The sequence below is a fragment of the Herpailurus yagouaroundi genome, unplaced genomic scaffold (assembly GCF_014898765.1).
Source record: "Herpailurus yagouaroundi ecotype Mexico unplaced genomic scaffold, PumYag 28, whole genome shotgun sequence".
NCBI classification, from domain to species: domain Eukaryota; kingdom Metazoa; phylum Chordata; class Mammalia; order Carnivora; family Felidae; genus Herpailurus; species Herpailurus yagouaroundi.
The window spans coordinates 46,333,396-46,350,534 of NW_024412376.1; the positions used below are offsets into that span (position 1 = coordinate 46,333,396).

At 36.1% G+C, this 17,139-nt stretch overlaps 1 protein-coding gene across 7 annotated transcripts in view; it reads left to right on the forward strand.

Annotated features, from left to right (window-relative positions):
* The window catches only part of INPP4B (inositol polyphosphate-4-phosphatase type II B), a 789,997-nt gene that overhangs the window by 381,038 nt on the left and 391,820 nt on the right, over positions 1-17,139 (forward strand). For 6 of the 7 annotated variants that reach the window (XM_040473200.1, XM_040473146.1, XM_040473155.1 and 3 more), the window contains exon 3: positions 8,853-8,919. The gene's annotated coding sequence lies outside the window, so the exon portion shown is untranslated. Of the gene's footprint in view, positions 1-8,852; positions 8,920-9,272; positions 9,367-17,139 lie in introns of all 7 variants that reach the window. The other variant, XM_040473128.1, reaches the window with a different exon arrangement.

A 17,139-nucleotide genomic window follows, 5' to 3' on the forward strand; every position in this document is an offset into this window, starting at 1 on the left:
TCTTCTTCTTCTTCTTCTTCTTCTTCTTCTTCTTCTTCTTCTTCTTCATGTATCATTTTCAATACATGCTTTTTTTAAAGAACTTGAAAATTCCTCAAAAAGTTGAAAAAAGTAAAAATTGCACTGCAGTTTCACCATCTGTATAATCAGGTTTCATAGCTGCCAATCAGCTAGTTTATAAGAATTCATCTGATAGCAATAGGGTGGGCTGGCTTTTCTATCAGGTATAGTGGGCACAGTGTCAATGACCTTCAATGCTTTTAGAGGCCCAATAAAATGTTTTAATTTCTTTTAAGAACTGAAGAAAAAAAGAATTTTTACTTCGAAAAAATTGTGCTACATAATATTATGTTTATCTTTATACCAATGTAGTCATAAGCTGTAATTACATATGCACATCTACCTATCTATCATCTCTCTCTCTCTCTCTATCTACCTATCTATCTATCATCTATTTGCAGACAGAGAGAAAGAGAGAGGTTGTGTATGTGTGTGTGCACGTACACATGCACCCACCCACGCATGATGGAAGAAGGGCTCATGAAGACAAAATTGTATAGGACCCATTAAAGTCTTAATGAACAGAGGCTCAGGCGTGGGGGCTTCCTGCTCAGAGTTTTTAGCCTACCCAAATCCAAAGGAGTACCACTCCACAACAAACCTCCAGCTTCTGCTTTTGGCACAGGCTCTACCACTCACATCACTGATGTGGGCCAGATGGTAGATCCTCTGCCCCCACTGTCTTGAGATCAGAAATGTCAACTCTTAGAATGGGTCTCCAAGTTCTGTGGATCACATGCTTCAGAACTGAAGCCTTGAATAACAGTATCTTATCAGAAAAGCCTCAGACACATGCTTCCACCCTAACTTATACCACATTAGGGATAATTTAGACTCTTAACACGTAAGGAAAAGCTGGAAGTGGATTTCTGGCCATCCATCCTGGTGATGTATGAACTTGTAAGGTGGTGCATTTCCCAAACATAGAAGATGTGTACCCAAGGTTCTGAACAGCCAAATCCACCATACAAAAACTATTGCCAACACGTTGCACATAGCTGCCAACTATTGCAGCTACCCTTTCTGGTTTGCATTGGTTTGGTTTTATTTAACAGTTAAAATGAAAGCTATAGCTTCAATTACTGAATGCTTATTGTATGATTGATACTATTAACAGTATTTGAATTTTCTAATTTGATTTTTTTCTAATTTGATATTTAATTACAAATAACAGCACTTCGAGATAGGCAATGTTATTCCTACATTTCCATTTTATAAATGAGGAACTGAAGCTTAAATAGGTGAAATAACTTGCTCATAGAGATAGTTAAGGATTAGAGAAGATGGGGTTTTACCTGCTACACTATACCTGCTGTCTTACCTGCTACACTATACCTGTTATGTACAAAATATACAATTTGATTATTTATTTATTTATTTTGAGAGAGAGAGAGAGAGAGAGAGAGAGCGAGCATGAGTACCATAGGGGCAGAGAGAGAGGGAGGGAAAGAGAGAGAATCCCAAGGGGGCTCTGCACTGTCAGCACAGAGCCCGACGTGGGGCTTGAACTCACAAACTGCGTGATCATGACATGAGCCTAAGCCAAGAGTCTGATGCCTGACTGACTGAGCCACCCAGGTACCCCCGAAATATACAACTTCAAAATGTTTTTAACGTTTGTTTATTTTTGAGCGACGGAGAGAGACAGAGCACGAGTGAGGGAGGAGCAGAGAGGGACGGAGACACAGAATCTGAAGCAGTTTCCAGGTTCTGAGGTGTCAGCACAGGGCTCGAACTCACAAATTGTAAGATCATGACCTGAGCTGAAGTCAGGATACTTAGCCACCCAGGCAGCCCCTTTAAAAAAAAAAAAAAATTAACGTTTGTTTGTTTGTTTATTTATTTATTTGAGGGGCAGAGAGAGAGCATGAGTGGGGGAGGAACAGAGAGAGAGAGACAGAGTCTGAAGCACAAAATATACAACTTTAAAACATGCTTTTTACATTTAACATTTTTGCATAAGCCTTTTTAAACCTGAATTTTAAATTTCTTTTTAAAGATTATGTAATATTTCACCAAATTAATATTACACAACATTTTTTAGATTTCTCTTGCTTAATCTTTAGGCTATACATTTTTCTTTTTAAGTCATATTGTAGTAAGTCTTTGTGTATATAATTGTTTTCATATTTAGGATTATTTTCTAAAAATAAATTATTGTAATTAAAAAGTAAATAAAATAAATTATTTCCATTCTATAGAAACACAGATTTAGAACTACTCGATCAGTCTAAGAACATGTTTTTTGAGAAGCCAGCACCACACTTTTATTTACTTTATTGATGAAGAAAAAAGCTCATTAATTCTTCTATTCAACATTCATTACATTTATTGCATGCTTTCTATGTACTTGGTATGGTACCTGTAATATCATGATGATGTGATAGTCACTTATCAAAAGGTTATTATGACTTAATGGTGTTAAAATCGGTGTAGCGCAAATAAGCATTTTGTATTAATTATATATGGTAAGAATGTTTCCTAGATTTTCTGGGACAGGGTGGGAATACCTTTAGAGCTCTTAAAGGTTGTAGGAAAGTGGCATTCAAGGCAATTTCTTTTTTTTTTTTTTTAAGGTTTTTTTTTTTTTTTTTCAACGTTTATTTATTTGTGGGACAGAGAGAGACAGAGCATGAACGGGAGAGGATCAGAGAGAGAGGGAGACTCAGAATCAGAAACAGGCTCCAGGCTCTGAGACATCAGCCCAGAGCCTGACGCGGGGCTTGAACTCACGGACCGCGAGATCGTGACCTGGCTGAAGTCGGACGCTTAACCGACTGCGCCACCCAGGCGCCCCAAGGCAATTTCAACATGGCATTAAGCATGAAATTTTTTTCTTTGCCAATTTTTTAGATGAAATATTGTCAATCATTGTCTTAATGGTTATTTCCTTGAGTCCTAATGTAAGGTTGAACGTTTTTCCATATGCTTGTTAATGAGTTGTTTCTTCATTGTGAAGTATCCTTTGATGTTTTGGTATTCAGTATGTATATATAGAGAGAGAGATTTTGGTGCATTGTATTTGTTGCAAAATAATTTCAGATCTGCTTTGCTTTAATTTTTTTCTTCTAGCACTTCGTAAGTACAGTTGACCTCTTCAAAAACACATGTAATTCATTCCATTTTTATTTTTTTATGTTGCATTTTATTTGTATTTAATTCCATGATACATCTGGAATTTATATCTATGTCTAATGGGACATATCTGATTTTATTCCAAAAAGTTAGGCAATTATCTAAACATTATTAAACAAATCCTTTCCTTCTCATTAATTTGTGGTGCTCATTTAATCATACAACGAATTTAGGTTTCCTTCCCATATTATGCATCCATAGAATCCTATGCCCATTTGTCTCAATTTCTACCATAATGAAAATTGTTATTAATTTTTTTCCATCAAACTTTCTGATAGCAGGAATTATGTTATCCCTTTAAGGGACATAATGCTTGGTATATGACAGGCATTAAATATTTGTTGAATGAATGCATTAAGTAGGGTGTTTCTAGAACTGCTTATATTTTCCTAATTATAATTGCTTATTATTTCCTTATATTTTACTAACTTGTACATAATTTCTAACCAATTCTGCCTGTGTTATATGTGTCACAACAATATATTGTATTATTAGAGCAAAACCTCCCTTTAATATTCATTTTCAGAATTTTTGTTGGGTGCCTGGGTGACTCAGTCAGTTAAGTATAGGACTTTTGATTTCTGCTCAGGTCATGATCTCAGGGGTTTGTGAGTTTGAGCCCTGCATGAGGCTCTGTGCTATCAGGACAGAGCTTGCTTGGGATTCTCTCTTTCCCATTCTCTCTACCCCTCTCCCCACTCTCTATTTCTGAAAATAAATAAATAAACTTAAAAAAATACTTTTTGTTATGATTCATGACTCTTTCTTCAAATGAAATATAGAAAGTGTTCACAGGTTCCAAAATTATGTCCATTAGAATTTTGATTGGAATTATGCTAAAAATATAAATTAATTTGGGAAGGAGTGATATTAATCTTATAAATACTTTCCTACTCATGCATTTGTTATAGTTCCTTATTTCTCTTTATAGCTTTTTATAATTTTCTTTGCCTAATTATTCATAAGTAGGTTATTGATTTTGTTGTTACTGCTGTAGTGATTCAAGATTATTGATGCTATGGGGAGTTGCATTCATTTATTTTGAAAATTTTACTTTGTTTATTGCTATTATGTGGAAAGTTATTGTTACACATTCACCTTGCATCCTGAGACTTTTCTTGAATCATTTTATTAATTTTAACGGATTTTTTTTGTAGTTTTTTAGTTAATGTGAAGATCATATTGACAATAATTTCATTGTTTGCTAAATTCTACTTTGCCTTTAGAATAAGGGATGAGAATTAGGGGACAAAAGTAAGATTTTGAAAACTTCCTTTTGGAGGTGGAATTAAATTTCACATCTATTCTAGGAACAGTTAATTATAGATTTTAAAAACTGTATGTATATCAACTATATGTATATCATACATATATATGTATATGAAGCTTTTTTTTTAGATTTAATATTAGAGCATAGTTACATTGTATCTGGAAGACTCACTTTTGGACAGAACAGTGGATTGAAAAATTTCTCAAATACTTGATTCTCTCCATTGGTACTAGTTAGTGGTTATTTTCTGTGTATATTTACATATTTGGACTATTAGTTTATATTGATACCATAAGCCAAGACACAGAAAACTAGAAAAGCAAAAGCAGACCCCAAAAGCAAAATTGACCCTTAGAAGTCAATTTAAAGGGTTGAATTTCTAAACTAACAAAATCAGTAAGTTGCATATTGTACATGTCTATATTGATTTTAGAGAAACCAAGTACTATCTCTTTTTACTGCCCACAAAAATAAATCACCACGTCCACTTTACCTCTTAAATATCTCCGAGATCCATCCTTTCCTATTCTTATCACCACTGCTTTAAATCAGGTCTTGGTCATCTGTTACTAAAGCTTTGGAAAAGCCCCCGAATTAATCCCTCTAATCTCCTCTAGGCTATATTTCTCACAGCTTCTCAATATTCTGTCTGAAACACAAACTTGATCATCTTATTTCCTTGCATAAAATCTGCATAGTTTCAACATCTCCTGGAAAGCAAGGTCTAACCTTAGCATAGCACACAAGGCCTTCCTGGAAAGGCAACCTGGTCTAGTGGTTCTGAGAATGAGTCCAAGAAGCAGACTGTTTGGGTTTGAATACAGGTTTTGCTTCTCGTAGCTGTGTGGCCTTAACTAAATATTTACAACAGCCTATAAAACAGGTAGCTTTTATTAACATTGTGTGGTTTCCTCTTCACTTCCTGTATTTACTTTCTGGCTGTTTTGCAGTTACCCGAGGGCACTTTGCAGTTTTGTTTCTCTGTTTGTTTTTTAACTGCTGGATCTTTTAGGGGACGGATGTGTAAGATTTTCAGAACCGATGAGGACCTTCATATCATACAATTTCCTGGCAGACAAAGCATGCTCTCTCCCTGATCTTTTCTAAACTCCATTCCACTCAGCTCTTGCCTTTGGCCCAATATCCCCAATCCTCTCACTGATGGGGGCTCTTGACCTGGACTCACCCAGGCTGTCTGGGAACAACAGCAAGCCACCTGAAGCCCAGCTTTCTTTCATGGGGCAACATGGAAATAGCTAGCTTTGAATTTAGCTATGTGACCATCACACCAGATCACTAGGGTAGAAGGAGACAGAATATGAGTGATGAAATTATCATTTGGGGCCACAAAGGGAATACAGATAGGAACCAAAGAAAGGACCAACCTCTATAGCATAAGGCGGAACATAATAAAGTTTATTCTGATTTTTTATGTTACCATATATTAATTCTAATCAGTAACATTCAATTCACTTTAACATCCAGGAGTTGTTCAAAATAGAATTTTGCATTTTCAACTTAAAAAAAAATCTTTTATGTCCTAATTAAAGCATGACATACTTTATCATGTATTGTCAAGGTGATGATCTGTGTTAAGGCTTTTGGTCTGTATTAACTCCATAGGATCTTTATTTAAGGTGACCATACACTTTGATGGGTTTGGGTAAATATTGGTTCTTGCTACATGATGAGAGTTGATGAGTGATAACACCATAAATGGAGATAAAATGAATCTGAAAGACTCGGGCTCAAATAACACAGTTTGTCCTTCTGCATCATAAACTTTTATTCCTTGGACTTGCACAATTATCCAGTTTACGTTTGATGTATTTCATCATCACTGTGTGCAGTGTTGCCCTTGCTCCGTATGCTTTTTGTATTTTTGAAAATTGTTTCAAAATACAATAGTGTTTGGACACTACGGGTCATCTGAGACTACACTGACCTCTGCACGTATGCATTGCAAAGTAGACTCATTACCTTTGCAGATATAATGACCCCTCAAAATATCAAGAGATGTGCAGTATGTTTCAGTGATAAAAGCAAGACACTGGCATCCACTGTATGTACAACAGAATACAATGTTGAGCCTTGGGCAAGTTAAAAAAAAAAAGATAAGAGAATGCATTATAGTTTTGTTCAAGTGTTAGAATAAAGCTACTACCTCGTCCACCTAATGCCAATGACAAATTAGAGAAAAGCATTTTTTTTGCAAAGTCTTCCTGAATGAAAACTCACAACTTTTCTACACAATTGGTAAATTATTTTTCTATTTTGTGTTTAGAAATCAGTAGATGGTTTGCATTTCTTTAATATCAACAGAAGCCTCATGCTTTCTCCTATTCTGAAACTATTTTTATCTAGCACTTATCTTAAAAGCAACTCCAGATCTATTAGACTCAAATAATTACATATCTCAGGGGCATCTGGGTAGCTTGGTTGGTTAAGCATCTGACTCTTGGTTTTGGCTCGGGTCATGATATCACGGTCATAGGATTGAGCCCCACGTGGAGCCTGCTTGGGATCTTTTCTCTCCCTCTCTCTCTGCCCTCCTCCCCTCTCCCAAAATAAATAAATAAACATTTTTAAGAAATCAAAAATCGTGGAGTGCCTGAGTGTCTCAGTCGGTTAAGTGTCCAATTTTGGCTCAGGTCATGATCTCACAGTTGGTGGGTTCAAGCCCCGCATCAGACTCTGTGCTGACAGCTCAGAGCCTGGACTCTGCTTCAGATTCTGCGTCTCCCTCTCTCTGCCCTTCCCCCACTTGTGCTCTCTCTCTCTCTCTCTCTCTCTCTCTCAAGAATAAATAAATATTAAACAAAAATCATAAATCTTAAAAATTACAATAAGGTGTTTTGTTTTTCCTAAATTAAGTAATACTGGTATGATACAAAGTTGACTCTGTATTTTTCAGGCCTCATATTAAAAAAAAAAAACAAAACCAAACAGGGGCGCCTGGGTGGCGCAGTCGGTTAAGCTTCCGACTTCAGCCAGGTCATGATCTCGCAGTCCGTGAGTTTGAGCCCCGCGTCAGGCTCTGGGCTGATGGCTCGGAGCCTGGAACCTGTTTCTGATTCTGTGTCTCCCTCTCTCTCTGCCCCTCCCCCATTCATGCTCTGTCTCTCTCTGTCCCCAAAATAAATAAACGTTGAAAAAAAATTAAAAAAAAAAAAACATTTAGAATGGGGAGAGATAGATGAGAATGTAAATGAGAAAATCTTATATCACATCTGCATTATTGATAGGACTGGAGGAAAGTTTGCTTTGATTAAAGTAGAATGGTTAAAGAACAACTTTAACAATACAAGTTATTGTTCTCTTCTTGGAAGATAAAATGAAATCTCGATAATTAATAAATTTTCAATGTGAAAATTATTCCTGATAAAAAGAAAAAGAACCAGGTGGCATTTTTTGATACACATATTGAATGACAGATAATAACAAATATTTTGGCAAACAACATGACATAATTGATAAAATATGTAAAATGCTTCGTCTCTGGAACCAGATCATCGTGTTCACATTTAAATACTGACACTTAAATTAGCCATGGGACTTTGAGTTACCTCACCCTTCTTTGCCAATTTCTCTGCACATGAAAGGTGGGTAATAATAGTATCTACCTCATAGGGTGGTTACGTATGGGGGAAGTCCCCAAGACCACTCTCAGGCTTGATGATTTGCTAGAACTCCCAAGATTCAGAAAAGCTGTTATACTGATAGTTGTGATTTATTACAGTGAAAAGAAACAGATTACAATCAGCAAAGGGGAAAAGCACATGAGGCAAAGTCCCTCTGCCAACCTCCAGATGTTCCCTCTCAGTGGAGTCACACGTGGATGTGCTTAGTTCTCCCAAGAACAATGTGTGACAACTCATGTGGAGTGTGGTCAGCCAGGGAAGGAGCTCAACTAAGCTTTGGTCTCTAGAGTTTTAATGGAGGTCAGTCCTGTAGTTTCATTAGGGGTCAATCACATAAGCACACAGCACCAGCTGACTAACCTCAGCTACTCAGGCTTTAGCCACCCCTTTTGCTCCCAAGCAAAAAACAGGTGTTTACCATCAATGTACCTGGTCAGACTCCGCCAAGGCGCAGGCATACAAAAACTCTTTTATCAGGCAGACTATTCCAAGAGCTCAGAGGTTATCTTCCAGGAACTAGCCAAAGGCCAATCCTGAAGATGGACCTTTCATTGGAATATGCAGGGTATGAGTAACTCAGGCAACCAAGTAACTCAGGCTCTGTCCCATGACGTTGTGATGGTAAGTCCTCAAGTTTGGAATGATGGGCATTATGAACATATTAAAATTTTAGCCAGGTATGCTTTAGCAAGGGAGGTTCCCAGTGAAACACTACATTCTAACATTTTGTCCTTTGTCCTTTACAGAGCTCTGAAGTCAGCAAAGCAATTATAGAAGAGCCAGAGCAATTTGTGGAATACAACAGCAAAGCAGGTATAATTGTGGGTCTCAGTAATTAACACGTAATGTTTATTTAGATTGATAATGAACTCAAAATTATAGCCCCTATCATTAAAAAAATATTTTTACAAAAGTGCCAGCTTGGTGTCTTAGATTTTGTGTAACTGCATGTTATAGTTGGCTGACCATATCCTAAAGAGGAATTGATATCTATGCATATATTAAATTAATTTTGAGGGTTTCAATTAGGCAAGGCCTAGATATAAATATGAAGGAATTTAATAATAATAATAATAATAATAATAATAATAATAAAATCAACACATATTCATTAAAGGCCTGTTACATGGCAAACACTCATTGTAGGGTAATTGGTGATTTTACAGAACAAAACAGGCATGGTCCATTGCTGCCCTCAAGGAGCTTGTGGAGGTGACATGTAATAAATAAGGAAATATCAATATATGAATGAAAACTGTGGTAAGTGCAATGAAGAGAAATAGCAGAGTTTGTGGGAGAAAGTATTGGGAGACAGGGAGGAATCTATTGTGGACTTGCTAAACAGAGGGTATTTCTCTGGAAAATGACACTTAAACTAAGAGCTGAAGTGTAGGGAAGAGTCCCAGGAAGATGGAATAGCAGTGAATAAACATAATAATTGGTAAGAGGATAAAGTAGCTATACCAAAGTCACAAAGCTAGAGAGAGGAGTAAGAGGAAGCCGGATTGATAATTGGATGAAAATGAGTATGGGAAGTGGCCTAGTCCCATAGGGCCTCAATGGCCTTGGTAAGGGGACTTTGTCCCAGGTCAGCTTGGCTACTTTCTGCCTTTGGCATTTCTATGCAATGCCATTTAGTCTTCTCTCCTGGTTCTCTGGATATAGATGCTTTTAAATCTGCCATCTAACCCTACCTTCCTGCATCTGCCAAAGTACTACGTAAATGTCTTAGGATTGTGGAAAGAGGTCCTCAATATGTTCACTTCTTTGAACACTAGTTCTGTGACATGTTCTGAATAAAATGGTTTGGAGTCAAGAAATTCTGAAATTGCCTGAGTACCATAACACTCTCAGGAGCTGTAACACAGTAGAGGTTTTGAGAACCTATACTAAATAGTAAATAACCAACCAAACATATATGTCTATGTCTATATGTGTGTATACCTTTATTTAATCTGGCATTTCCCAAAGCTATTTTCAGGTTTACACTAGAAAATGTTTTAGAAGTTTCTTTCTTGGAAATACGCATTTTCAGAGGTTCCCTATACTTCTGAGGCTGGCCTGCTTTTAGGTAATTGGACCTATTTAATGTCTATGTACATTAAATGATATTAGAAATTTTATTATAATCTAGATGATTCAAGCTAGAAAAAAAATCTGTCTGCTTCAGTGGTTTAGCTTTTTCAGGCAGAAGATTTTTTTCGACCTGAATTATATGGTTAATTGCCTCAAATCTTGATCATGCTTTTCATGTGAAAATATTATGGAGTAAAGTCTTACTAAATAATTTTCAGTATCAGTATTAATAATATTTGTTCTCTCAAATCAGGCAAAAGAAAACCATAAGAGAAATTTTGCTTCTCAGCTGCTCTGAATCTTATTCCTTTCCATTGAAAATGCTTATTCTTGTTGGTTTATAAAATTGTCATAATTTTAAAAAGTCTTCAAGTTAGGAAAATGACTTGGGGCAGTGCCTACTGTAGCACCTAAAGAATTATTTGATTTTGTATAAAATGTGGAGATTTTGTATTTATAACAATGAAAATTTCAGTAAGCCAGAATATTAGAGTTAACCTAAACTTATTCCAGAAGAGAGGTTCTCAGCATCTGTCTTGGAAAGCGTATTGACTTTTTTAGATCAATTCAGCATCTTTCAATTCAGTTAACTATTATTAAAACAGTAAGATAAAAACATGAAGAATTCCCTAGGATTTTGTAACTTAGAAACAAAAAGCCTTGTTTCATCCCCAGAAAGACAACAAACAGCTGTCCTTTAATTACTACTTTTGCCATTTGGTTTCAACTAGAGATGTCTCAAATTTAGAATCTAATTAGAAATCTTAATTGAAAATGGCTAAAAAAATAAAAGAAAAAGAAAAAGAAAGAAAAGAAAGAAAAAGACCAACATGGAAACATAAAAGTAGAGATAAAAATAGAAATGGTAATATTTCAGCCAGATTGAATAATCGCCTGTCATTAAATGAGTTGGCCTCTGGGGAACATATTATCTGGCATGAAATTGAACTTTACTCTTCCCTCTCTCAGGAGGGATTTCTCAACCAAATGACTAGTCTTTTAATCTTTAGAAATTGTAATTTTTAGGGACTATATTTTGCTCAGTATAGGAACAATGGTTTTATTTATTTAAAAAAATTTTTTTAGGGTTTCTTTATTTTTGAGAGAGAGAAACAGAGCATGAGCTGGGGAGGGGCAGAGAGAGAGGAAGACACAGAATCCAAAGCAGGCTCCAGGCCCTTAGATGTCAGCACAGAGCCTGATGCAGGACTTGAACTCACGGACCACGAGATCATGACCTGAGCTGAAAATGGACACTTAGCCGGCTGAGCCACCCAGGCACCCCCAAACAATGGTTTTAAAGTGTTGGGGCCATGGTTAAATCCCTGTTCCCTAACTCATTTCCTGTCTGAACTTGGGCATATTTTCTAAACATTTTCAATCTCAGTTTACCCATCTTTAAAATGGGATTTTAAATCTCATGCAACATGGTTTCTGTTTTATTTGTCTTTTAACTTCCACACTGACTAGTATATAGTAGCAGCTTTAGATACATTAAGTTCTAAAAAGGAGGGAAAGAAAAGAAAGGAGTAATCAGAAACAAAATTAAATTTGAGAATACATAAAAATAATATCTAGCACAGAATATTGCAAATATTAAACATTCAGAAAGTGCTTATTGATTCTGCACCCTGGAGGCGAAGACTCAAAGCAGATTAATCCTTTTCCTCAAACTTTTTTTTTCCTTATAGATATTTTGGATTCTGCTCTTCAGATTATAAACCCCACTTAAAGGCATAGTGACATTATTTCTGAATTACGGCACTTTTCATGCTCTTAGGCATGATAGTTGCTCAATTAATATTTGTTTAATTGAGTGAAACCATGAATTAACAGTGCTAGAAAGTAGATAACCCAGATTGTCCTATTCCCTTGTTGACAAACACTGTATCTAACATCCTATGCAAAAGTGGTTGTCCCTATGAATGATTTCTTTCAGTGATAATATACCCACTTCCTGCTGCTTCTCCATGCAGTCTGCTCCCTTCAGATTAACCAATTTCCTGTTGCTTATGTATATTTTACATTTGCAGCTTTTTGTCTTTGCTTGCATTCTTTCTTTTCAATATTTTCTTTTTTTTTTTGTCTTTCATTCTTGCTTTCCTCTTCAACCCCTCTTCTCTTCTCCCTCCCTTTTATCTATCCCCACATTTTTGATATACAAATCTCTCAATGTCCAATTAAATATCATCTCTTGAAGCAGTTCCAGGTATCTCCCGAGATAATTATTTTAATCCCCCTTTTGTTTGTTTGCTTGTTGTCAGACACTGTTCCTTGCTCCCCATCTGTGGAAGGTGACCCTGACTTAGAGCCAGTGAAAACTCAGCTGGATATGTTAATCCTCTACTCCATCCTGTTTCCTTTTACCAAAAACAAACAGAAAAACCAAAAAACAAAACAAAACAAAACAAAAAAAACCACCTCACCAAAGGAGTGAACCTCTGGCAGAGTTTACCACATGCTTCCACAGTGGTGTCTGGGTTACTGGTGAGATAAATTTAGGCCATGAGCACCAGGCAACAGTCACATCAGTTGTCTGAGTCTGATTGGGTTTCTGAATGTGTCCTTAGTTTTGGCTGCCATGTCCTCGAGGTCTGAAGCCTGGCTCTGCACCCAGTGGTTCGAGTACCCTGATTCCCAGGACACCTGCCTGCGATTCATACCCTGTGGCCTTACTTTACTTTGGGTCTCCCTCCCTGATTTATGATTTGGACACACACATGATGCTGAAAATTGCCCCTGCACAGAAGCTACTACTGCTTCTCCATCCCTCATCCCAAACTTAAAGGAGCCCCTATTTATTGATGCCTATTTAGATCAAACTTGAGTTTATCAATTAAGTCTTGGTAATTGGACACTTGGTCTATATAATTTTTTTTTAAATATTTATTTATTTAAATGTTTATTTTTGAAGAAAGAGAGAGAGAGAGAGAGAGAGAGAGAGAGAGTGAGGGAGGGCTAGAAAGAGAGGGAGACACAGAATCTGAAACAGGCTCCAGGCTCTGAGCTGTCAGCACAGAGCCCAACGTGGGGCTCGAACTCACAAACCATGAGATCGTGACCTGAGCCGAAGTCAGACACTTAACCAACTGAGCCACCCAGGTACCCCAAATTTTTATCTGTTTTTGAGAGAGAGAGAGAGACAGAGAGAGAGAGAGAGAGAGAGACAGAGAGAGAGAGAGAGACTGAGCCAGGGAGGAACAGAGAAAGGGAAACACAGAATCAGAAGCAGTCTCCAGGCTCTGATCCCAAAGCAGAGCACAGATCCCAAAGCAGAGCTCAAACTTACAAACCGTGAGATCATGACCTGAGCTGAAGTTGGACACTTTAACCGACTGAGCCACACAGACGCTCCACTCTTGGTCCATATAAATCAATATTTTGTTCCCAGTTTCTCTTCTTACTCCTTTACAGAATATGTTCTTTTTCCTTCCTTTCATGATTCTGCATTCCTCTTAATTGAGTTCACATTAATTATTACCAAAGCATTCCACTTGTACCTCTCTTAGTTCATCTTCCATTTTTCTAGCCATTAGTAATTGTAAATATTAATAAAATTAATAATTCTGGTAATATTGATTGACCGCTTGCTATATCTTCTAATTTCTTTTTATTTGTTTTATTTATGTTCAGTATTTTAAAAATCTACACGCAGGAAAATTCATGCTTTTTGGTGTATAGTTTTAGACTTTTTGACAAATGTAAACAGTCATATACACACCACTACAATTAAGATACAGAACACTTACATCACCCCAAAATCTTTTGGCTTCTATCCCTTTATGGTCAACATCTCCTGCTTACCTCCAACCATTAGAAATCACTGATCTATATTTTATTTCCATAATTTACATTTTCCAGAATTATATAGTATGAAGCCCTTTGAATCTGGCTGTAATGTGCTGAAGATTCATCTAATTTTTGTGGGTATCAAGGATGTATTGCTTTTTATTGCTGAGTAATATCCCATTTTGTGGATATACTTTAAGGTGATTATCAATTCATCATTTGAAGAGATTTGGGGTGATTTTGAATTTTTAGTTAAAAAAACCATTAAAAACAGGTTTTTATGTGACCATAAATTCCATTTCTCTTGGGGAAAATAAATAGGAGGAAGACTTCTGGGTCATATGGAAGGTCAGTGTTTATAAGAAACTGACAGACCTTTTTTCCTAAGAAGAGATACTATTTTGCATTCCTATGAGCAATGAACTCATGTTGTCTGCAAATAAAGACAACATTAGTTATTTGTTTTCAATCTGTATGTCTTTTATATAATTTTTAAAGTTTATTTATTTATTTTGAGACAGAGAGAGAGACAGCATGAGAAGGGGAGAGGCAGAGAGAGGGAGAGAGAGAATCCCTCCACAGAGAATCCCTCTGTGCTAATAGCACAGAGCCTGACATGAACCATGAGATCATGGCCTGAGCTGAAACCAAGAGTCGGACACTTAACCGACTAGCCACCCAGACTTGCCTCAATCTGTATGTCTTTTAATTCTTTTCCTTGACTTACTGTATTGGTTAAGATCACCAGTGTGAAAATGAAGAGAAAAGCTAAGAGTGGAAGCCTTACGTTATTCCTGATCCTAGCAGCAAAGTATTGAGTCTGTTATAATCCAGCTGTAATCATAGCTGTAGGATTTTTCTAGATGCCCATTATTGAGTTAAAGGACTTCCCTTCTCTTCCTAAATTGCTGACAGTTTTTTGTTTTTTTGTTTGTTTGTTTGTTTGTTTGTTTTAATGGATGGGAGTTTTATTGTATGCATGTTGAATTTCCTCAACTGTTTTTTGGTGTTTTTTTTGTTTTTTGTTTTTTTGCATCTTTTGGATTATCAAATGTTTTTTTCTTAATTTCTTAGTCTTTTGATATAATGAGTTGTATTAATAGATTTTTTAATGTTAAATAGTTTTTCCTTCCTGGAAAAAACCCCTCTGTATGCTGTATGCTTGAGTGAAACTTGGTAGTTTTTATTCAAAGATTGTTCAATTTTATTTGTTACCTTTTTTATCTTCATATTGTTCAGAATAGTTCTTTATTATTATGTTAAGGTTAGTGGTCTATAATGAGCTCTACTCTTCCTTTCCCAATATTGTAATTTATAGCTTCTTTTTATCTTGGTCTATCTAACTGGAGTTTATCAATCTTATTTATCTTTTCAAATGAACAGCTTTTGGTTTCATTGATTTTTCTCAATTGTTTTAATTTTCAATCACATTGATTTTTGCTTTTGTTTTTATTATTCTCTTCCTTCTGCTTGCTTTGAGTTTAAGGTACCCTTTCTAGTTTCCTAAAATGGTAGTTTAGATCTTAGATGTAAGACTTTTCCAGTATTAGTGTTCTAAATTTCTGTCAGTACCACTTTAGTTGCATCCCACAAATTTTGATATTATTTTTATTTCCATAATTCAAATGATTTCCTAATTACCTTAGTAACTTTCTCTTTGGCCCAGTGGTTGTATAGAAGTGTGTTGCCTAATTCTCAAACATTTGAATTTCCCAGATATTTTTGTGTTATTGGATTTTGACCTAATACCATTATGTTCTAAATATATATTATTTCAATTAAAAAAGAAGAGTCCCAGTTTTATGGCCCATGTCAAAAGATGGGGACTACCTTCAGGTCAAAAGCACAAGGAAAATAGGGAAAGAAAAATTCACCCTTATGTGTATGTTTCTCCATGTTTAGCTCCTTGTCAAAAATTTCCTGCTGTTCTTTATTTTTTTAAATCATCAGGTAGCTCACTTTTTGTGTTTACTTCCAATCAGTGGAGATACAGTGTTTTGTTACATTGGTCCATCTTTGCTAAAAATGAAATACCTAAAAACTTTGCGTATATTTGTTTAATTCTCTCTACAATTAATCAGGCAGGCATTGCCATTTTGCCAATTTATGTTGAGGAAACTAGGATAGTACAGTTAAGTAAACTGCCCAAGGTCCCAGCGTAATTGGAAGAGCCTTGGCAGTCTGGATCCATCATAGGTTTCTTAACCACATTCCTATATAACTTCTCTCATGACAAACTACTGTAATAAGAAGTGCCATGTGAGAGAATTCCAATGTGTTTACCAGACTAACATAGAGTTAAATTATAAAAAAGACCCCAGAAACACAACAAGAAATAGCCAAACAAAGACACATTTATTAACTTTTCTGACAAAGGATTAGGAAGTGAAGAAATTCTCAGAATATTTTGCTAAGAGGAAAAGCGTCAGGGAATGTTAAGTGCTAAAATGTGTTTGCATTGGAGGCAGGGAGGTGTGGAAATGGGGCAAGGGGATAGAAGCAGGAATGAGAGAAAGGTGTGGAGGTGGGTATTATGTTGGTTGTTCTGTTTAAGGACTGAAACAAGTACTTTCTCAAGGATGGGATATAAAAGGGAACATTTCTATTTACACACTGCATCCCATATAGTAGATGCTCAAGAAATACATGTCATATGGATTTATGACTATGGTATTTCCTTTCCTTACTTCTCCTTACCTATGGGACAAGAGCAATCTTAAAAGTTGGAGGACTTCAGCCAAGATTGAGAAGATGGGAAAGGAAGAAGGAAAGTCTACGGATGTTGTTTTATTCAGTGTTCTGGCATAAATTAATGACATGCATTTCACATAAAGTTTGAACTGGAATATCATATTGTCTCAGTGGAAATCCTTAATATATTCTAGCTGATCACAGAAGATTAACCCATACTACTAAGGGGACTTGTCAAATCACTCCATGATTTTCTTCATTTCCAGAAGATGCACTAGAGAAATGCTAGATGAGTTTGCAGGTAGAACAATGGCTTGAACCTCACTGCTCAGCCTCATTCTTTTTATAGGTCTTCTGTCTGATTCAAGTTTAGCAGTTGAATTCTTTCTTCTTTTTTTTTTATCACCTATTTCTTGCTCTTACTTTTATTGTAGTGCAGTTTTATTGAGTAAACATTTTAAGGTGGAATGTGTGATT